We start from the raw sequence: 23,095 nt of genomic DNA on the forward strand, positions 1-23,095 counted from the left end.
TATAAACGGTCAGATGTATGGGGAGACCAGCTTCAATGGACCTTCAAATTCCAGACACTAATCTAGCCTTTCCAGTAGCCCCAACGCCTGGTACCTTAACTTAATCTTAATCAAACATTTTTAGAAAATGAAACAGCAGTGGGTCAACGCCAGGCAGTTTGCTCAATTACATGTTAGCTGGGATTTCAGAAACCATTAACAAGGATCTTTCATGAACACCTCAACATGATGGTTTGGATTTCCCTCATGCAGATCTTTCGTGCTTGTGTCAGATGCTGTTTTAAACTAACACATAAAAACAAACAACAAACTATGTGTAGAAACAAAGATCCCTCAGTCAAGCCTCTGAAAAGATTGAACATAGGACTCAGCTATACAGCTGCAAATATTGCATTTTAAGTGCCTTATAGAAATGTGACAACAGATGGAGATGGTGAGCTTAGGGCAAATTCAATATTTTTAAAAAACACAACAACACCCCAAAACATTTTTACCGTGGTTTTTTTGTGTGTGTCTAGATTCCACCACAGTGAACCACAGGCTGAAAAAGCAGAAATATTGTGTGAGGGTGCTGTCAGCTGCTCCCAGTTGGTTAGCCAGAAAAGTATGAAGACTTTCAGCTCTGTCTGCTCCTCCTTTCCCATTATTTCCAAACTTCCCCCCTCATCTGCCTCTGGGCTGTGACCTCCCGCCAACACCTGTTGTAAATCTATACTGTCTTCCTCTTCCTCCTCCATGGAAGGGTCAGGATGGGGAGGGGGTCTCCACCATTCCTCCTCCTCTGCCCAGCCCCTGACAATGTCTTTTCTTTAACATGGAAAGAGGTTTTCAGATTATACACAGCTCTTCTTCAGGCTTTGATTATGAGAGCAAAAACTGAATATCCAATAGTCTAGAGAGAAACAAATGGGTAGTCAGGCTAATGGTTACTTGGTTGCAGAAGTTTACTGGCCATTTCTGTTGGCATGGAGATAGTCTAGGTTGAATGCAAACAGGCCATTCTGATGTCATGTGTGATGTCACAAAGAGGATATGCTTTAAGTCTTGGTAAAGCCAGAAACAGTTAACAGTCAGACTGCATCTCAGCCCTGTCAAGATGGATCTCCATAACAGGTAATGAATAGCTTTATTTGGGGGATGTATTAACTTTTACTATTGGGGGAAAGTTTTAGATCGGTCTGCCAGTTTGTAACCCATCAAGTTGAGGCCAACAGATATACATTCACAACCCTGTACGCATCAAATAACTTTATGTGTGACTTTGGGACTGATTCATACAACCACATTTACTTTCTCAAATCTATAGCAGCTTTTCTCTGTGCACTGTGCTTCATTAAGTCCAGGGTCAATGCAACCATCTACCAAGAGATTTTGGAGCACTTCATGCTTCCTTCCAAATACGAGCTTTATAGGGACGCTGATTTCATTTTCCAGTAGGACTCTGGCACCTGCCCACACTGCCAAAAGTACCAAAACCTGGTTCAATGCCCATGGGATTACTGTGCTTGATTAGCCAGCAAACCCGTCTGACCTGAACCCCATAGAGAATCTATGGGGCATGGCCAAGAGAAAATGAGAGACATGAGACCAAGCAATGCAGAAGAGCTGAAGGCTGATATTGAAGCTTCCTGGTCTTCCATAACACCTCAGCAGTGCCACAGGCTGATAGCATCCATGCCACGCCACATTGAGGCAGTAATTGATGCAAAAGGGGCCCAAACCAAGTACTGAGTACATGTGCATGCTTCTACTTCTCAGAGGTCCAATATTGCTCTATTTGCAGTCCTTGTTTTGCTGATTTCATTTAATATTCTAATTTTCTGAGATTGTTAATTTGGGGTTTTCATCAGCTGTACGCCATAAACATCACAATTATAACAAATAAAGGCTTGATATATATCGCTTTGCATGTCATGAGTCTATTTCATATATTAGTTTTACCTTTTAAGTTGAATTACTGAAATAAATGAACTTTTCCACAATATTCTAATTTTTTGAGTTTCACCTGTAAGCTTGACAAGTGAGGGGGCTAGGAAGATGGCTTTGTGGTTCAGCATAGGAATGATGCGTGCTGCTTCATGTTAATGAATTTCTGTTCCACAAAGAATAAGACTTTGAGCTCTTTGCTCTCATACGTTTAAGGCTTGTCGGATTCTGGAAGATGGAGGGTCTGGAATGCTTTCTAGTGACAACGTGTCAGCCAGCTGCTGTTCTGCCTCTGCCTGCTCCTCCTCTCCCATGATTTCCCATCTTTTCCCCTCCTCCGTCTCTGAGCTGTGACTTCCCCCAAACCCCTGTTGTAAATCCATACTGTCTTCCTCTTCCTCCTCCCTGGAAGGGTCAGGATGGGGAGGTGGTCTCCACCACTCCTCTTCCTCTGGCCTGCCCCTGACATATTTTAAGGCAGACAAGTGTCAAAGAGAACCAAATCTTTACAAGGAAAATCATAGTAAGCACATTATCTAAGCAATTCCAGTGGTGAGAAGAGTTCAGGAAGTTGTTTGTGAGCACCAAGGCTTAGAAAAGCATTGAAATACCTTGATAAACGCAGATAGTAAGCAAGGATGCAATTTCGACTTTCAATTTGGACTTTGATCTTTTGCCTTGTCTGGAATGATGTGTTGCGACTAAAATGGTTTCCACTTAGATTAAAGTCATGTTTACACACAGAAGAAGCTTTTGCTGTGAGACATAGATTTTGTAACTAATTCATGCTCATTTGGAGCAATTGTAGAAACCAGAGATATGGCAAAACAGTATAGAACTGCCCTTTCCTGACCTTTCCCTAGGCACATGTCTACAGCTATTACACAATTTACCATACATAACTCCATGCCCTAAAACATTTCACTTACTGAAATTCTGTCAATCAAGCCAATATTAAAAAAACAAAAACACACACACAGGGAAAGTTTTTTCCCGTTTTCAGTTTGCAAAGTCCAATACCATAGTTAAGTACAGGCCTTCAGACTGGAACAGCACCAAAAACTACTTACCCCCACAATGAGATGGCTTTCAATCAAAACTGCAAATTGAGAAGGTAGGCATGGGACTTTTGAGAACTATGTGAATTCATTTTGCATGTGTGGTTTTCATTGCATGAAACCAGTGTGCATTGCCAAGCCCTGTCCCATCTGGTACATAAATGGACACTTTTTTTCCAGCCTTCCACATGCTGAAGGTCAAATGTCTGTTTCACAGGCATGGGAGCATAAGTTGGCAGTCTGAATCATTATTTTTTACCACTTCTGTTCCTTACCTCTTGTTTATTAAAAGGACTAAGGAAACTTTTTGAACATCACTCCTGCATATTTTTGCCTTGCCTACTTTGGCTATATGTTGTATACCCTCCAACATTCCTCAGATGAAAACAGGTTCGTTCTGTTCTACATCTCTGTCCTCCCATGTGCCTTCCAAAAAAGCACACTACTGATAGAATACAGGAAAAGGGTGGAGCTGGCTGAGCTACCCCAGTGAGACTTACTTTTAAGCAAATACACATGGTTCAAAATCAGCATGGTCCAATCTGTAGGCTGCGCCAAGTTCAAAGACAAGTTTGCTCAAGTCTGAAATCTTATACACACTCTCTCTCATTCAAGGCAGTGAGCACACAAATGGATCTGTGACCCCCCTTAAACTGTTAAAAGTGGGAATTTAGATACTATAGGCTTCCAAGGAATAAGACTCAAAATTTTGGTTCTGAGCTGCTGAATTTCTGCCTGTCATACATCTACTCTGCTGGAGGGGCAGTACCAGTCTATATGCTCAAGGTAGCTTTGCATATATCTATATACATGATGGTGACATACATATTCACACACTGGACAGGGATTAACACAGGCAACACGCCGACGGCTCTGGTACAATGCCTGCCTCCTAGCAACTGAACTCAGATGGACAACACTCTCACACACATGCTTCCGAGTCTGTTGCAGTGCCCTCGCACTCAAAGCCTTGCATTGCTTCTAGAGCCCAACACAAACATTTATTTGCAACCTCAAAAGGGCTTAAGACACTTATTCACAATGCAGGCCCGATGGCGTCTATGCCAGTCTTTTAAAAGACCACACAAAAGTTTAGCAAAGGGGTAGGGTACAAAAAAACCAAAAACACCAACAACCAGTCACACTACAGAAACTTGCAGCTTTCCAGTTTTAAAAGTTGTTGAGGGTCTTGTGTGGGGAAACTTGGCTGGAAAAGTGGGGGGGTGGTGGCCACTGGCCACATTTTAAGGGATCCTGTCTCTCCTGGCCCTGTCTGGGGACCAGCCAACCACCTGCCTGCTGGGGGTGACAGAGTGTGGCCTAAAGCGGGACATGAGACAGAGAGAGGGCAGCTCAAGCAATGGAGGGGAGGAAATGTCATAGTCTTGTTGCTGAGCAACAACGTGCAGGGCTCAGTGGAGTGAGAGAGCAACCAACTAGAAGAGTCTCTGAGGTGTACTTGCCTGGAGGAAGATTCAGCATCTGAAGTCAGGTCCAGTCCTAGGGGTGGGCGAAGAACAATCCACATGGTCAGACAGTCCAGGGGTCAGGGAATCTGATGAGCATAGGGTCAAAACAAAAGGAAGCAGCAAGGTAGGACCAGGAACTACAAGCGTTCTTACTAGCATCTGACTGCTGCTGGAATCTCTGCTTAAGAAGGCTGAAGCCAGCTGCATCTCGTTAGTACCTCCTCCTCTGAGTCCTTGAAGGCTGATCAGTTGCAGGTGGAGTCACTCTGTCTTCTCTCCCTTCAGGATGCTGTTCAGCAGGTGAAACTGGCCTATGATAGGAAACACCACATGTACCAGCATGTATCCCATTATGAAGTGAGAGAGAAAAGTCCACAGAAGGCCCCCTTTCTGCACTCAGGGAAGCCATGCCAGGCAACTGACCTCTCCTTGCAGCCCTGGTACTTCACTTCCACTGGCACCATAGTGCCATAGTTGATATTGAGCTAGATGACATGCATGGGGTGTTATGGGAGGGGTAGTACCTCTGGTGGGAAACACAACCTTCTTCTAGGGTAGTTTGGCCACCTTAGGTACCCTCCTGCACTTAGTTCTCACCTGTCGCTCCCAGAAGCTGTCAGCATACGACAGTGGCCACACCCCTGGAGATGGCTTCAACTGGCCAGCTAAACCAGGTGAGGGTAGTTGATGGGTCTCCAACCCTCAGTTAGGGACTTCCCTCTGCATGTGAAGACAGGCTCTGGCGAATTGAGTGTACGGGACTAATAGTGGATCCTACAGACAAGAAGACGTTTTTTGCATGTGCTGTAGAGGGAAGTGAGGAGCAGATGGGGATCACCAATCTGGGAAGGGAGCCCACCTAGGAGAAGAAAAACTCTGATCCTAAACCTGCTTTGAGGGATATCTTTAGGAGAAGAAAAGGCTAAGGAGTAAACCAGGCATAGGCAAACTCCGGCCATCCAGATGTTTGGGACTACAATTCCCATCATCCCTGACCACTGGTCCTGTTGTCTCTCAAAACAGATGGATGCCAACAGATAGATCAGTGATCTGATCTAGTATGAGACAGCTTCATCTGTTCCCATATACTGTGAAAACAGATTTTTTTTTATTGCATCACTATTAAACCTTTGTCTAAACCATTAATATAAACAAAATTAGGAGTAGAAGCAAGTATTTTGCGGCACTGTTTCATTCTGACTCAGCTGTTAAGTCATATTTAATGAGTAGATAAATCAATAACCACAATGAGCTTTGGAGGACACACTGCTAAGCAAGCGACATATCTGGGCATTGAACGATCGACATGCAGTCATAAATATGTTCAATAAGTGATCATAAATATCTTCAATATGGGGAGGGGAATCAGTGCGTGCTGCTGTAATGCTTTCATGATGGAAAATCATTCTCAGGGTACCTATTTGCAATCTTAAAATCCCTTAGATAAAGGCTCAGCGTTAAGCAAGTTATCTGTAGCTCCAAGGGTACTTTGGCATATGCATAATCATTGCCAGCATGAATAACATTCAAAACACTCTTTGGGGAGGCACGCTTTTGGCATTTTAGGGTTAAGCAAGTGCCTTCCTCTCTCCACAGACTGCAGTAATAAGAGTTTGAGGCTAAGAGCTCCCAACAAAGCAATCTGTAGGCCTGCTGAGAAGGGAGCTTCCTCGTGCTTTTTTACGACAAGCACATCATCCAGTTGCTATATTATTGATAGATTAAACAGGCACAGGGAGCAGTGTGGGGGTGAGGGAATAAGCTAACCCAAATGCCAACCCAGGGAAGGCACAATTAGTTTTTCTGAGTCTGTATGCTCAAGATTAGCATATTTCTTCATGGGAGAGATAGAACTATCAGGTGCATTTAATCACTTCCGAGAATGTACGGTATGTCTGTAGCTATCTGGCTATTATTCTAAGGAGGAAAGCAACGCAAAGGAACACAGGAAGAGACAAGTGTCCTAAAGAGGGTGCCTCACAGCAGGTCAGAGTTACATGTTGCGTGAGACAAGAGACAGCCATTGTTTTCAATAGCCCTGTGTCAGATTTAGGACAGTGTGGTTGGTTGCCTTGCGCAGGGGGCCAAGCCAAGGGGGTGCAAAATTGAGAAGATCCATAAGTGAGAAGATCCATTTGGGGGCACTATATTTTGGGCTCGCTCAGGGCACCATATCACCAAAGATTACCAACGTTTGCCTCTGAAGTGTTGGGCTCAACACTACCCCCATGACATATCTACAATCCCTCCCCCAATGTTGTGAAGCCATCAAATGAGTTATCCCACACAAAAGAAAAATTCACGGCCGGATGACATCATGGCATGATTAACTGATCCTAAACATTAAGGGAACAACATTTTCACTAGACTAGGGTCACAAGTGACTGTAGTGTTACTTTTCCAGAATTTCTCCAGCATTAGCAAGTGACTTCTTTCATTAATCATCAGTTCAATTCAAAGTGTAGATTGAGTCACTACATATTCCTGGCGAAAATTCTACTTATCATCAGCACCTTAATACTGCTGTAAGGAGGTTGCAAAGAAAGGGAAGCACAGAATGGAGAATCAAAGTTTCTGTTGTTACAAGGCAACAATGGAGTCAACTGAATACACCAAATGAAGCCACATTTCCCCCACTGCCAATAACAGAATTTATCTGAGAATCACAGCATTTGGCAGGAGTGGAAACTTTTCCGAAGAAGAAGAAGAAGAAAAGTTTGGATTTGATATCCCGCTTTATCACTTCCCAAAGGAGTCTCAAAGCAGCTAACATTCTCCTTTCCCTTCCTCCCCCACAACAACCACTCTGTGAGGTGTGTGGGGCTGAGACACTTCAAAGAAGTGTGACTAGCCCAAGGTCACCCAGCAGCTGCATGTGGAGGAGCGGGGAAGTGAACCCGGTTCACCAGATTACGAGTCCACTGCTCTTAACCACTACACCACACTGGCTCTCAGATCTACTCTCTGTGCTACTTTCTTGCAGGCTCCAAAAGGGTTCAGGTAATCAAATGAGCCATGTGGAGCATGGAAGAGGTGGTTGGTTGATTGACTGGTTTTTACTTTACCTCCCTGCCCTGGAGGCTTTGAAGTGTGTAAGGCAGGTTTCTAGTTTAGCCACTGAGACACTCTCCTATCCAGCAAGAAGATAGTAAACACACCCCTGTCAAGACAGAAATACCTGGATTCAGTGGGATAAACAAGGCGGAGCAGATTTAGACTCTTCTCACACCTAGGGATGTGCAGTTCCATAAGTTATCATCCTGCACACAGACCAGTTTTTCCCCCCTCCATCTGTCCAGTGCTACATGCAAAAATTGGATTTAGCTGTTCCTCCATCCGCCATCCCCACCATGCAGCAAATGATTTGTTTTCCTACAGTTCATAAAGCTTGCTGCTCAAGAGAAAGAGGATTGTGGCAAAACACACACACACACACAAAAAAAACCCACCACCTGTCAAACCAGTTCCCATTCTGAAGTAGATATTCTGGTACACTTCCTTTTCTTGGGAGAATGGGACTCTGTATAACTAAGAAGTTGACCAAGTACAGGTGATTTGCTGCCATGATAGCTAATGTCAGTGGCATTGTTTGGAAGCAGTCATGTCAGTATAATGTATAGTATGATAACTTATGAATGAAAATTTCAATTTGTAGAACCAGCCACCACTCATTAATTCACCACAAAACATAAGACAGGGGTAGGCGACCTAAGGCCTAGGGGCTGGATCCGGCCCAATCACCTTCTAAGTCCGGCCCATGGACGGTCCGGGAATCAGCGTGTTTTTACATGAGTTGAATGTGTTCTTTTATTTAAAATGCATTTCTGGGTTATTTGTGGGGCATAGGAATTTGTTCACCCCCCCCAAATATAGTCTGGCCCCCCACATGGTCTGAGGGACGGTGGACTGGCCCACGGCTGAAAAAGGTTGCTGACCCCTGACATAAGATGAGGATGTTAGCTCCAAGATGCACTCTGGGGTGCCATAACACCCAAAAATCATGCATATATGCAAATGTGGATAATTTCTCTGACAACCCTACTCATGCCGAAAGGCCTCTGATCTATTGCTGGGGGCAGGCGGGAGATCTTCATTACTTCTGAAGATGGTCCCTATTCATACTTTGACATTCCGAAACAAGAATACAGTTAGGCTATAGTTATTGAAAATACTGTGATCCTATTTGCTATCTACAGTGGTACCTCAGGTTACATACGCTTCAGGTTACAGATTCCCCTAACCCAGAAATAGTAGCTCGGGTTAAGAACTTTGCTTCAGGATGAGAACAGAAATCGTGCTCCGACGGCGTGGCGGCAGCGGGAGGCCCCATTAGCTAAAGTGGTGCTTCAGGTTAAGAACAGTTTCAGCTTAAGAACGGACCTCTGGAACGAATTAGGTACGTAACCAACTATGTTGCAATAAAACACAGTACTTAATCTCTACTTTGTAAGGTAAGTTGTAGAAAGAAGAATAAGAATAAAAAACATAGTGGGAAGAACCTTTGAATGTGGTGTCTATTTAGCTAATATGCAAACCCTCCAAGTGTCCCTATTTTCCAAGGACAATTCCAAATTTACAGAAGCCATCCCAGTTTCTGATTTGATCCCAGAATGTCCTGCTTTACCTTAGGATGCCCCTCTTTTTATTGGAGAAATGTTGGAGGGTGTGGAGTTAAGCGACCCCTAAGCCAAGGAGGTAAGTACAGTGGTGCCTCGCAAGACGAAAAGAATCCATTCTGTGATTCTCTTCGTCTAGCGGTTTTTTCGTCTTGCAAAGCAAGCCCATTGAAGGATTAGCGCTATTAGCGCTATTAGCGGCTTTTAGCGGCTTATCTGCTGATCGGATCAGCTGATAAGCGGCTTAGCGGCTTAGAAAAGGGGGGGGGGGAGGAAACAAAAAAACCAGCAGGAACTCGCAAGACATTGTCGTCTTGCGAAGCAAGCCCATAGGAGATTCGTTTTGCGAAGCACCTCCAATACGGAAAACTCTTTCGTCTAGCGAGTTTTCCGTCTTGTGAGGCATTCGTCTTGCGGGGCACCACTGTAACTATACATCCTTTAGAAGACATCTGAAGGCAGCCCTGTAGAGGGAAGATTTTTTTAAAAAAAATATTTAATGTTTTATTATGTTTTTTTATATAGTGGAAGCCACCCAGTAGCTGGGGCAACTCAGTCAGATGAGTGGGTATTATTGTTGTTGTTATTATTATTATTATTATTATTATTATTATTATTATTATTATTACACTTGGGAAGACAGGTGAACTAATGTCACTAGTGACTAAGCAATGATGCTTAAACATCAACTTCATTGGACTGGTCATGTGGTTCAGATACCCGATTATCATCTTCCAAAGCAACTACTCTATTCCCAACTTAAGAATGGAAAGCAAAATACCGGTGGACAACAAAAGAGGTTTAAAGGTGCTCTCAAGGCTAATCTAAAGAAATGCACTATAAGCACGGAAAATTGGGAAACACTGGCCTCTGAGCGCTCCAATTGGAGAACAGCCTTTACCAAAGGTGTCATCGACTTTGAAGAAGCAGGAACTCAGGATGAAAGGGAGAAACAAGAGGAAAGCACGTTTGGCAAATCCTCAGCATGATCAACTCCCACCCAGAAACCTTTGTCCCCACTCTGTAAGGATGTGTGGATCCAGAATTGGCCTGCACAGTCACTTACCAACACACCGCTAAGACCATATTCATGGGAGAATATCTTACTCAGCTACAAGTGATCGCCAGAAGAAGAAGAAGAAGAAGAAGAAGAAGAAGAAGAAGAAGAAGAAGAAGAAGAAGAAGAAGAAGAAGAAGAAGATTAAATAGGATTTCCCTATTTTCATCAGAGAAATGTAGGAGAGTATGTAATAGTCATCAATGGCACAGTTCAGAACCATGCAAGACAAACTCCAAACATACAAGCCTCCAGGCGGAATGCCTGGGAAATGGTGTGTGTGTGTGTGTGTGTGTGTGTGAGAGAGAGAGAGAGAGAGAGAGAGAGAGAGAGAGAGAGAGAGAGAACAATCTCCCCATAGAACAATGATTCTTGGCCAGATGAGTGCATGAGCCTGCTCCAGTTTATTGAGTATTTGCAGATCTCCAGCTTACAATGCTCTCTATAGAATACAAAGTGACATAGCCCTTACGAATTGCACTGACGGTCTAATATTGGATGAGAAAGCGAACAGCAGTCAAAGTGCAGATATGGGTTTTAGATGTGCATTTTCAGTGTCGCTTAACCAAAACAAGACTGATGCATTAAAATGTCAGCTTCTTAAAACACAAAACTGGCACTGGAGAAAGAAGATTTCTGACAAAATGTATTGCAAAATTTATAAACTTAGTAGCAAAATCATAGTGTGATATGGGATGTGTTAATATAGGTCCAGTATTTGGAAATAGTACTGTGGGGAGGGAAGGGGCAACGAAATAAATTAAAGGACAAAGGAAGAGATATTGCAGTTCAGAGACTCTAGGTCTTTTCTGTTCCCTAATTTACAGGGGGAAAGAAAACAAGAAGAAAAAGTATAAAGCAGAACAACCTATGTGTAATTCCTGAGAGTCGTTAAAGTACCGTTGAGGAAAATGTGTAGCATTACTCTAAGGTGCATAAAAGGTACTACAGACACATGAAAGCGAGGTGGGAGCTTTCTGCGGGGAAATGAGCACACTCCTCACAGTTCTGAATTACTGTACTTTAGCTAATATTGTAATAGGAAGCTGACAGCTGAGAAAAACCAGACACAGGGATAAATTATCCCATGCCAAAACAAAATATGTTCACACTGAAATGTGTATTTTGGAGAGAGAGAAATCTTTCAACAGATGCTTCATTTTGGGCACTCTTTACATTACGGACCATATATATTCCCCAGCAACTGCTGCATACATTGTACATCACAGCCAAATTGCACTCAATAAAACATCACATTTTAGCAACTCACCTCGTCAAAGGCTCTTTTTGTCAACATTCTTCATCATGTTTTCCCCCTCACATTTCCACGTTCATTCGTCCATCTGCTGGGAAACCATGTGTAGCTCTATCATGCTGTGTAGCAGGGTTAGGAGAACTTAATGGGTCTCAAGAGAGTCTCTGGGTCCATGGAGTCTAGTTACTTTTGAGGAAGCTGATAGCCCGTAAAGGCAGAAATAAGTCTTAAAATCTGACAAAAGGAACAGATGAGGTGTTGAACGCATGGCACGATGGGTTCTTATTTATTTATTTCTTTTGCATTGCTGCTTTTTTTTTTTTTTGCATCAAAAGATGGGAAACACAGACTGGCCTTTGTCCAGATGACATGCTCCCATCATCTCAGTCCATTGAATGACAAGCTACATGAACAGGCTAAGTAGCTTCAAACTCATGTAAGGAAACTAATATCTGAAAAAAATAAATAAACCAGCAACAACCTATCAAATGATAACTTGGGGGGGGGGGGACATGCTTATAGAAAAAAATGGAAGAGTGGCCGACTGGGTAGGCCCATTCCATGTACAGTGGTTAAGAACTTAATTCATTCTGGAGGTCTGTTCTTAACCTGAAACTGTTCTTAACCTGAGGTACTAATGGGACCTCCCGCTACCGCTACTGCACGATTTCTGTTCTCATCCTGAAGCAAAGTTCTTAACCTGAGGTACTATTTCTGGGTTAGCTGAGTCTGTAACCTGAAGTGTCTGTAACCCAAGGTACCACTGTATTCAACACCTCCGAGAAACAAAGTTCAGGTGAGAACCAACTGTTCCTTCTCTGGAGGTGATGAACACATATCATGGTGAATTACACTAAAGCTATGGAACCTACTGGGTGGGAACAGGTGGCCACTGCTAAAGAACTTGTTGTGATATCTGTTACCCAAATGCTGCCTCTGCTGAGGCATACTTCTGTCATGTTGGATAAATGCTGATGAGTTTTCCCACACAGCTGCTGACACACACCTCTTGCAGAGGAGCATCGGAAGCAAATGCTGCCACAGACCTAGTAGAACACGCTGTAACACGTTAAGGAACGAGCAAGTGAAATTTTCCAGAAGCAAGCTGTGTGCAATCCCAGATCCAACTTGCCATGGATGAACTAGTCACTTTCTTCCTAAAGAGAATTTGGGTGAAATGAAACTAAAAATGAATCTGTTTGATTGGTCGAATCCTGTTGATGGATACATTAAGCGCTCACTTCACATCCAAAGCATGTCATTCTTTCTCAGAGAAATGTAAGGACCAAAAAATTGGCAAAATTAGAGGAAATTCAAGTTTTGTTGTTTTTTTTTTTTTTTTGCCAAAATTACTCCTGGGCATAGTCGGCCAATTGGTGTTAAAGGATAGAACTTTCTTTATGTATGCAACCACAGCAGCAAGACTACTCATCGCAAAGTATTGGAAGACACAGGAGCTACCCACACTGGAAGAATGGCAGATGAAAGTGATGGACTACATGGAACTGGCAGAAATGACTGGCAAAATTCGTGACCAGGGAGAAGAGTCGGTGGAGGAAGATTGGAAGAAATTCAAGGACTACTTGCAGAAGCACTGTAAAATTAAAGAATGTTAAAACGATCTCTGATGGAAAATAAGTGGTATTGGTAAAAAGATTTTTAAGAAAATGTAAATAGGGATTGATAATTGGAAAATTGATATTTATAATAGGTTAATATCTTGAGTAAGGATAAATGTTAGAGGGTAAGGATTTGCTGAATTTAATATTTGAACTGGAATACAAAATGGGAGGTGTGAGGAGGTCAAGATACTAGTGATTGAAATATAAGATTTGAAAATAAAAAAACAAAACAAAAAATTGGCAAAATTAATTCATGCTATCTATGGGATATGGCAGAGGTTTTCAACCATTTTGGCTCCCTTGGCCAACTACATTATTTCTGCGGCACCCCTGTGGTGCTCAGGAGCCCAGTTATGTCACCCTTTGCCTGCACAGCTGGCAGCCCCTCACTCTTTTTTGAACACCCTCCCTTGTGAAGTGTTCCCTCAGCTGCCTCTCTTCTCCTCTCTCCTTAGGAGTCCTCTGGGAAGCTGCTGCTGTCACCCCTGGACTCTGAGCTGCCTCCCCCCACCCCAAAGAGAGGTCCCTCCTCACACTGCCCCACAGGGGCCTGGGAAACACCCCCTGATCAACCCCAAAGGTACCATTCACCTGGGGAGCTTGAAACCAGGGCAGCTGCAACAAATAGCCGTGCAAGCCTTTGGGAGGCAGAGCCATGAGAAGGCATCAGAGGAAGGGAGGGAAGGAAAGAGGGACAGTGGCCAGTGTTGCCCACGGCACCCCTGACCATCATTCAAGGCACCCCAGGGTGCCACGGTACACTGGTTTAAAGCCACTGGATTATGGAGCTGACCTTCAGAATGAATGAAAGATCCATCCCAAGGTCTACCCTATCTAAATGAGGAGCACATATTTAGCCACCAAAAAAGCTTTGTGGTCAGAAACTCTAATTTCAGGAGTTACAGCCACTAGGAGCAGAACCTTAAAGGACAACAGTTTTAATGACACTATTCAGCAGCTCAAATGTCAGCTTTTGTAAGGCTATTAACACCTTGTGCAAGTCCCCTGGTGGAGTCCTATAGACCACTGAAGGATATTAAAAAAATGCCCCTTTCAAAAAAAAAAAAAAAAGTTTCACCCATGAATGGGCACCCCCTAGTGGACAATGTGGCACAGAATAAATGTCAGCAACACCTTTCTGAACACTGACCACCAAGGATAACAACCTTGCTACCATTTATGTACAGTAACAACTTAAAGGTAAAGGTACAGGGACCCCTGACCATTAGGTCCAGTTGTGGCCGACTCTGGGGTTGCGGCGCTCATCTCGCTTTATTGGCCGAGGGAGCCGGCGTACAGCTTCCGGGTCATGTTGCCAGCATGACTAAGCCGCTTCTGGAGAACCAGAGCAGTGCACGGAAATGCAGTTTACCTTCCCGCCAGTTTACCTATTTATCTACTTGCACTTTGACAACTTACCCTTAAACAAAATCTTAGCAGACTGGAAGTTGAACTTCTAATATTGCTAGAGATACCGATTCTTTCTGAGCACTTCAGCTTCTGATGCCCAACATACACTCTCCAGGGCTGCTCATCTGGTGTCAAGTTCTCACCTCAATACACTATTTCCACACATAAACTCAGGAGTGGACTTGGGTAATCTTTCATAATATGGCGCCCTGAGTGAGGCCAAAAGTTGGTGTCCCCCAATGGACCTTCTCAGTTTTGCATCTGCCTGCTACACCACCCAAAATCCTGTGTGGCATAAACCACTTGGGCTGCACAATGTGTTTGCTTTCTTTCCACCCCAACGATGTTAAGAAATCAGACACTAAGGTTATCTCTGGAACTGCTCACTGACCATTTTTAATGCTCACCATTTTTATGTGTAAGTGATCTTTTCAAAATGTTATTTCTGCTCTCTGACAGAAATGTTTAATAGCCAAGAACTCCTCTGACAAATTCTGGGTGGGTGGGGGGAAATAAGCCCCACATGCCTTACAAAAGGGCATTAACCTATAATAGGAAGAAATTGAATTTCTCAGAAAAGTCTGTGAAAATGTCTAAAAGGAGGATTTGACGGAACAAAAAAAAATTAGCTAAGTGGCATATTGGGAGAGGGATTAAAATTCTAAGCAACCTTATTTGCAAAAGCAGTGCTACATTTAATAGACTTTGGCATATAAAATATGTCAGTTAAAACACAAGTAAAAGATCAGATGTCTATATACTCTAAACTGGTGGGTGTAAAATTAAACAATTCGCTTAGAACTTTTGAAAAAGGTCACACATAACACAAGGTTGCTTTCATGTATGTTATTTTCTATTTCAGACAAAACTAACAAAAACATATAAATCAGAGACTACATTAAATAATCTGAGCTTCTGCTTCTTGTCATTTGCTTCTCTTATTACTGTTGTCACTTACATTTCCATTTCATATCTTATGAGTTTTGTGGCAATAGAGAGAACTTCAAATGGAGTCTTAAGGACTACCATGAAGGAGTTATGCAGGTATGAAGTTAATGACACTGCTGTTCACCATTTTATAGAGATTCATGCCCCTAGCCATAACTAACACAGTACAGTGGTACCTTGGTTTAAAAACAGCTTAGTTTTTGAACAACTTGGATTAAGAATGCTGCAAACCCAGAAGTAGGTGTTTTGGTTTGTGAACAGTGCCTTGGAAGCAGAACATGTTCCGCTTCCTGTTGAGTGTAAATTGAGTCCCCCGCTGCTATGGGAAAGCACACCTTGGTTTAAGAATGCTTTGGTTTAAGAATGGACTTCCGGAACGGATTAAGTTCGTAAACCAACGTACCACTGTACAAGTCTTAGCCACTAACCAGGAGCAAGAAAAATAACTTGAACCTGTTTTTTCTGTGTATATGGGAACAATTCATATGCAACATTTCCCCAGAATTATAGTGATGCCAAGTCAGTTCTTGAATTATGGTGCATTATGGCAGGCTAGCATATTGCAAACTTGCAGAAATGCGCATAATTGTCCTGGAATAGGCTTTGGAGTTGCCTTTGTAATTTTGCAACTCCTGCAACACTGTCCTACAGAAAGGGTCTTACTCTCTGTAGTTCTCAAACCAGTCTCAGGAAGCAATGTGGAACATGGTCTCTCACCTTAAAAACGTAGCACATGGGTGTGGAGTGCATGTGTATGTGCATGCATGTGAGAGAGGGGGCTTCCCATGAAATACTGGATCAAAATCATGTAAGACAGGCTGCAGAATGTTGATGAGGCCTGGCCCCCACCTTGAAAATTTTAGGGGGGCTTGGTCCCTGTCCCCTAATGGCACCCCTGTCTTTTATGTTCTTATCTCTCTCACATCACTCTACCTTCACCAGACAATTTCTTCTGATGACAAGGGGGAATATTTTACTTTCAAGTTAAACTGAAAAGAAATTGAGAGTGCTCTTTTAATTTCAATTCATAAAATAATGTGAGTTTTCTTTTCAATCTGGAGTAATTAAACCTCTTTTCAGATTGCAGGTGAAAAGGTCAAATATCAGAACGCTCAGAGTCTCAGGGAGGCCAAGGGACAAGACAATGTGGCAGTGTTGAAACTTCTCATTAGTCCTGTGCCTGAAGCTTAGACAAGTCACCCAATGATAGTTTCTGGCACCAATCCTGCAATTAGGAATGAGACCACCACAAAACAATGCCCTCAACCTCCAGAGATGATCGATACCAGAGATGGTATCAAAGGCCACTGAGTGAACAAAAGCAACAGGGTACCACTTACCCTGATTTCCTCCTGCAAAACGTAATCCATCAGGGCAACCAAGGTTAATTCTGTCCCCAAGCGAAACCTGAATCCACACTGAAATGAGTCAAAAAATGAGTTTAATTCAAGAGCACCTGCAGCTGAATCAACACTACTCTCCCGAGCACCTTGCCCAAAATTTGTGTACATCAGCTTTCTCCTTGCTCCTTTCTGCTGCTGAGGTTCAACCATGCCTGCTGACACTTTCCAGTATTCCAGATTTGTTAAAAGTGTTCCAGTCCTATCTTTTCCTTGCAGCCCTTCAATTCCAACACTTCAAGTCTCTTCCCCCTTTCCCATATAGTCAAGTTGAGTGGGATCAATTCCAATCTGTTACCTCCGAGGATGTGGACAGGCTGCTTGGACGAGTGAAACCAACCACCTGTCTCCTGGATCCTTGCCCATCCTGGCTTATAAAAGCTAGCTGGGAAGGGCTGGGCGATGGGCTTCGTGGGGTGGTGAATGCTTCCCTCCGTGAGGAAGCCTTCCCAGACCCGCTGAAAGAGGCGGTTATCAAACCGCTTCTTAAAAAAACATCTTTAGATGCGGCCACGATGGCCAACTATCGCCCAGTCTCAAATCTTCCATTCCTGGGCAAGGTGATTGAGCGAGCGGTTGCCGAACAACTCCAGGCACGCCTGGAAGAAGCGGACCATTTGGATCCCTTCCAGTCGGGATTCAGGCCTCATCATGGGACTGAAACTGCCTTGGTCGCACTGGTTGATGATCTCCGGCGGGCTAGGGAAAAAGGTGAGAGCTGTTTCCTAGTTCTGCTGGATCTCTCAGCGGCCTTTGACACCATCGACCATAACATCCTTCTGGACCGTCTAGGGGGGCTGGGAGCTGGGGGCACTGTCATACAGTGGTTCCGCTCTTTCCTCCTGGGCCGTGTCCAGAAAATGGTGGGGGGGGATGAGTGTTCAGACCCCTGGGCTCTCACTTGTGGGGTGCCTCAGGGTTCTGTCCTCTCCCCCATGCTTTTCAACATTTACATGCAGCCGCTGGGAGAGATCATCAGGAGGTTTGGGCTTGGTGTTCATCAGTATGCGGATGATACCCAGCTCTACCTCTCTTTTAAATCAGAACCAGTGAAGGCGGTGAAGGTCCTGTGTGAGTGTCTGGAGGCGGTTGGAAGATGGATGGCAGCTAACAGATTGAGGTTGAATCCTGACAAGACAGAAGTACTGTTTTTGGGGGACAGGAGGTGGGCAGGTGTGGAGGATTCCCTGGTCCTGAATGGGGTAACTGTGCCCCTGAAGGACCAGGTGCGCAGCCTGGGAGTCATTTTGGACTCACAGCTGTCCATGGAGGCACAGGTCAAATCTGTGTCCAGGGCAGCTGTTTACCAGCTCCATCTGGTACGTAGGCTGAGACCCTATCTGCCTGCGGACTGTCTCGCCAGAGTGGTGCATGCTCTGGTTATCTCCCGCTTGGACTACTGCAATGCGCTCTACGTGGGGCTACCTTTGAAGGTGACTCGGAAACTACAACTAATCCAGAATGCGGCAGCTAGACTGGTGACTGGGGGCGCCGCCGGGACCATATAACACCGGTCTTGAAAGACCTACATTGGCTCCCAGTACGTTTCCGAGCACTATTCAAAGTGTTGGTGCTGACCTTTAAAGCCCTAAACGGCCTCGGTCCAGTATACCTGAAGGAGCGTCTCCACCCCCATCAGTCTGCCCGGATGCTGAGGTCCAGCGCCGAGGGCCTTCTGGCGGTTCCCTCATTGCGAGAAGCAAAGCTACAGGGAACCAGGCAGAGGGCCTTCTCGGTAGTGGCGCCCGCCCTGTGGAACGCCCTTCCAGCAGATGTCAAAGCGATAAACAACTACCTGACATTCAGAAGACATCTTAAGGCAGCCCTGTTCAGGGAAGTTTTTAACGTGTGATATTTTACTGTATTTTCGGTTTTTATGGAAGCTGCCCAGAGTGTCTGGGGAGGCCCAGCCAGATGGGCGGGGTATAAATAATAAATTATTATTATTATTATTATTATTATTATTATTATTATTATATTCCAGCTACACAAATACACGCCCTTCAATTCCCTCCTCAGCCTTTTAGCCAATCAGAGGGAGAGCTGTGGGCATACATCTGCCTCAAGAGACAATAGAGTGTGCCTCTTACAGTGAAGTCAAACCTCTGCATTGGCAGCACCCAAGTGTAGAGCTGCCAGACGTCCGGCATTTCAAAGGTGGAATTGACATCCAGAGGGGATTTCCAAAAGGTGGCTTTGTCCTGCTCAACAGCTTTAGGGTTTGTCTAAAAACAGCTCAACAATTTTGGTGGTTTTCTGGTTTTTAGTTTTTGAAATATGGCAACCCTACCCAAGAGGCTTGTATACACTTCTACTTTTCTCATGCCTAGAAAAAATGGGCCTGAACCACTTATCCTGTTTTCTAGGCATGGGTCTGAGCAGTTTTGCTCTTCCCACTGCTCTCCCCTGGAGGACCTGCTCTTTAGTGCTAAATCAGAACCAATGGCTATCCATAGAAAGCCCAATTGCCATTTGTTCCCATTCAGCATGGAAGAGCAGGTTTTCTGAGGGGTTGGAGGAGGAGTATGGCAAAGGGAAGTGTGGCTGAGCTCCATACAAGATAAAACATAAAAGATAATCGAGCATTGTGATAGAATTAAAACAATATAAAAATCAAAACTATTAAAATAGATGATAAAAACAGCAAAGTCTTATTAAAAGCCCTTTGCATTAAAAAACAACAACCAGTCAGTTCCCAATGGTCTGTTGGAATAAAACAGTCACCTAACTGCACCTTTAAAACTGCTCATAGTAAAGAAAGGTAAAGGTAAAGGGACCCCTGACCATTAGGTCCAGTCGTGACCAACTCTGGGGCTGTGGCGCTCATCTCACTTTATTGGCCGAGGGAGCCAGCGTACAGCTTCCGGGTCATGTGGCCAGCATGACTAAGCTGCATCTGGCGAACCGGAGCAGTGCACAGAAACGCTGTTTACCTTCCCGTTGGAGCGGTACCTATTTATCTACTTGCACTTTGACATGCTTTTGAACTGCTAGGTTGGCAGGAGAAGGGACCGAGCAATGGGAGCTCACCCCGTCACGGGGATTCGAACCGCCAACCTTCTGACCGGCAAGTCCTAGGCTCTGTGGTTTAGCCCACAGCACCACCAGTGTTCCCATAGTAAAGCAGCTGACTGGAATTGTTGCTTATTATGATAGATAACTGTTTTAGTGTTGGGTGCATTTGTTCGACTTCAAGGTGAGAGTTATCAAGTATCATCTTAACTTCCCTTTTGTTCACGTAGCCCTGTGATATTTAGATACCTGTGCCATATAGTTCACATGTAAATGTCAATGCAAAAACATGGCTTGTTGTGGTATTTCTGCTGCAATGCAGGAAGCATTATAAGGCTTTCCCACACACCATAATTTTGTGCAGCATTTTAAAAAGGAGTACCTCATTATTACATGAGGCGTATGCCGTCTAGAGATCTGCCATGTCCAGATAGGAACATTTAACTGTTATTAATCAAGCATTACAGAAACAAATGTATTTTTGTTGTTCACATGTGCTTCATATTCTGTGCATGTCATTAATATGAAGTAATATTCCTTTTTAACTGTTAATTAGAGGTGTGATAGAAGATCAGATAGCAGCTGGTGAATTATAAGGCACACCGTTATAAACTGTTGTTATCGAAAGAAAATGTTCCATGAAGATTTAACACTTTGGTAGACAAACGAGGCACCACACCTAGTGTATCTGTCTCTTTGTTATGGAGTCAAACGTTTCTCCCAGAAATGTATATTTTCAGCCAGATGCTGTTGGCAACGCAATGTGCATAAATTCACAAGTGGGAAGGGGATCAAGCCCATTAGCCATGGCTGCCAATGTGTGTGCCCATCACACTTCCCAGCAGTAATGTGGTTTTGATGGTCTAGACTAGAGGGATTGTGAACTGCTTTGGGAAGACTTTCAGTGCTGAAAAGTAGCAAGCAGGTAGAGTGGGGAAACTACCATAGTGAGCCAGACAAAGAGGAGGCAAGCTCTGGTGCTTACTGATGAAAAATACAGTGATCTGCCATGTTTTGTTTCCACTGGTGATCCACAGTGTAATCCACTGACTCAAACCTCAGGTGGTGGCAGCTGAGAGAGGGTGAGCTAAATATTTTCATAAGACAAGTAACATTTCCCTGGGAGGTTTTACACACCTCCAGGCCGCTGCCAGATTCCACCTAAAGCAAAATTTCAAGATGCATTTGGAACATGGGTATTGGGGCTGAACATACAAGCAATTTTGAAGGAATACAAAGTCATTTAAATAAGATTAAATAAGGAGACAAAAATGGTGGCTATTTCCATTGCACTCCCAGGCATCAATATAACAATGTGTGCTAGATCTTTTTAAATGCCCCAAAATGCATATATATTCCCAGTATATTCACCATTTTGGGTTTCCAATGGTCTCGCAAGCTGATGATACAAAGGCAAAATAGAGCTCACTTTAAGAAGTCCGTTACACATTTCACTTTGTTGAGAACCTTTGCAACCATAAGTCTTGCCCTGATTATGCACTATCAACACCACTGTGCTCTATTCCCCTTGAAGATGCCCAGAATAATAAGTTCTGACCTGGTGAGCCTAAAATTGCTCTTTTTACATACAAGACACTGTATCAAATCAATCCAGCCTATGCTATTGACCTTATTATTCCCTTAGCTCACAATTGCACCTTGAGGTCAAGCAGCCCAAGTCTTCTGCTGATACAATGGCTCCTATTTATCAGTGTAAAGACATGCGGATTAAAGCCTTGGAGTTTATACAGCCTTGGAGCTGCTGCAGGGATTTAATATAGAACTCCTTCCGCACTGGCTTGTGCAGCGTTCAGACATGGGCTTAGGGTTGATTTGATTAATTTGGCTCGTTCTCAATTCACTGCCGCCAAGGGCAAAGCAACCGCAGAGATGAAAGCATCCAAAATAGTTTTGCACGGTGCTTACTAGAAAGACAGTTACCTCGAGATGTGTTCTAGGGGGAGGATGAGCAGCGTTTCCCAGCCCAGGCAGAGATTTTAAAATTGTTCATTTGGAAGTGATCTAGAAGATGGCACCCAGCATGATACTTACTACCTTGGTCTTTTGCTCCTTGGGCCGATACATGCTGGAGACACCCAGTGGTGGAGCATATGCCCATGCTGCCCAGGGAAGGTGTGCTCCCAAGGGGGGGTGGAGGGTGCCCGCCCAGACGCCGGATAACCGCTTGGGTGCATAAAGCGGGGTGTGCGCCCTGCAGCCAGGGGCAGAGCGAGCCACCCATGGGGGCAGACCAAGCCACCGACAGCAGACATTCAGCACGCCACCCACCCATGACTTCCAAGCCTCCCCCGAGCTATCAGAATGAAGGGGGAAGAGGGGAATGCCGCCAGCAAAAGGAATGTTGCTGCTTGGGGTAGGCTTAGGAGTCGCGGAAGGGCGGCACGCCAAATGTCACCCCCTCAGCGAAGACACCCCGCCCCCCTTCCTCATCCCCTGGCGACACCTGACTTTATCCACAACCATACTGCCAACTTCATTTCAGAAGAGAGGGATAGGGCAACTTTATCCATGACGATTTCTGCTATAGGCCCAAGTCCTTTAAATCACAGAACCTAGGACTTGCTGATCAGAAGGTCGGCGGTTCGAATCCCGGTGACGGGGTGAGCTCCCGTTGCTCGGTCCCTGCTCCTGACAACCTAGCAGTTCAAAAGCATGAAGCGCAAGTAGATAAATAGGTACCGCTCCGGCGGGAAGGTAAACAGTGTTTCCATGTGCTGCTCTGGTTCGCCAGAAGCGGCTTAGTCATGCTGGCCACTTGACCTGGAAGCCATACACCGGCTCCCTTGGCCAATAAAGCGAGATGAGCGCCGCAACCCCAGAGTCGGTCACAACTGGACCTAATGGTCAGGGGCCCCTTTACCTTTGCCTTTACCAAACTGCCAGCTTTCCTACTGCAACTCACTTCTGTGAATGTTAAAGAGATACAAACTTATTGTGCATAGGTGTTTAAAGAAAATGGTGTTACCGCCCTCCCAGGAGTAGCCAAGAATGATTCGAAATTTAGCCTGATGTAATACAGTGGTACCTCGCAAGACGAATGCCTCGCAAGATGAAAAACGCGCAAGACGAAAGAGTTTTCCATTTTTTGAGTCGTTCCACAAGACGAATTTCCCTATGGGCTTGCTTCGCAAGACGAAACGTCTTGCGAGTTCTTGCGAGTTTGTTTCCTTTTTCTTAAAGCCGCTAAGCCGCTAAGCCGTTAATAGCCGCTAAGCCGTTAATAGCCGCTAAGCCGCTAATAGCCGTGCTTTGCAAGACGAAAAAACCGCAAGACGAAGAGACTCGCGGAACGGATTAATTT

At 44.4% G+C, this 23,095-nt stretch overlaps 1 protein-coding gene across 1 annotated transcript in view; it reads left to right on the forward strand.

The window, feature by feature from the left end:
• Positions 1-999: 999 nt before the first annotated feature.
• CDH10 (cadherin 10) overlaps positions 1,000-23,095 on the forward strand; it is a 396,021-nt gene continuing 373,925 nt past the window's right edge. The window contains exon 1 of the mRNA XM_083519286.1: positions 1,000-1,113. The gene's annotated coding sequence lies outside the window, so the exon portion shown is untranslated. The remainder of the gene's footprint in view (positions 1,114-23,095) is intronic.

Source organism: Podarcis liolepis, assembly GCF_965112155.1.
Source record: "Podarcis liolepis genome assembly, chromosome: 8".
Taxonomy (NCBI): Eukaryota; Metazoa; Chordata; class Lepidosauria; order Squamata; family Lacertidae; genus Podarcis; species Podarcis liolepis.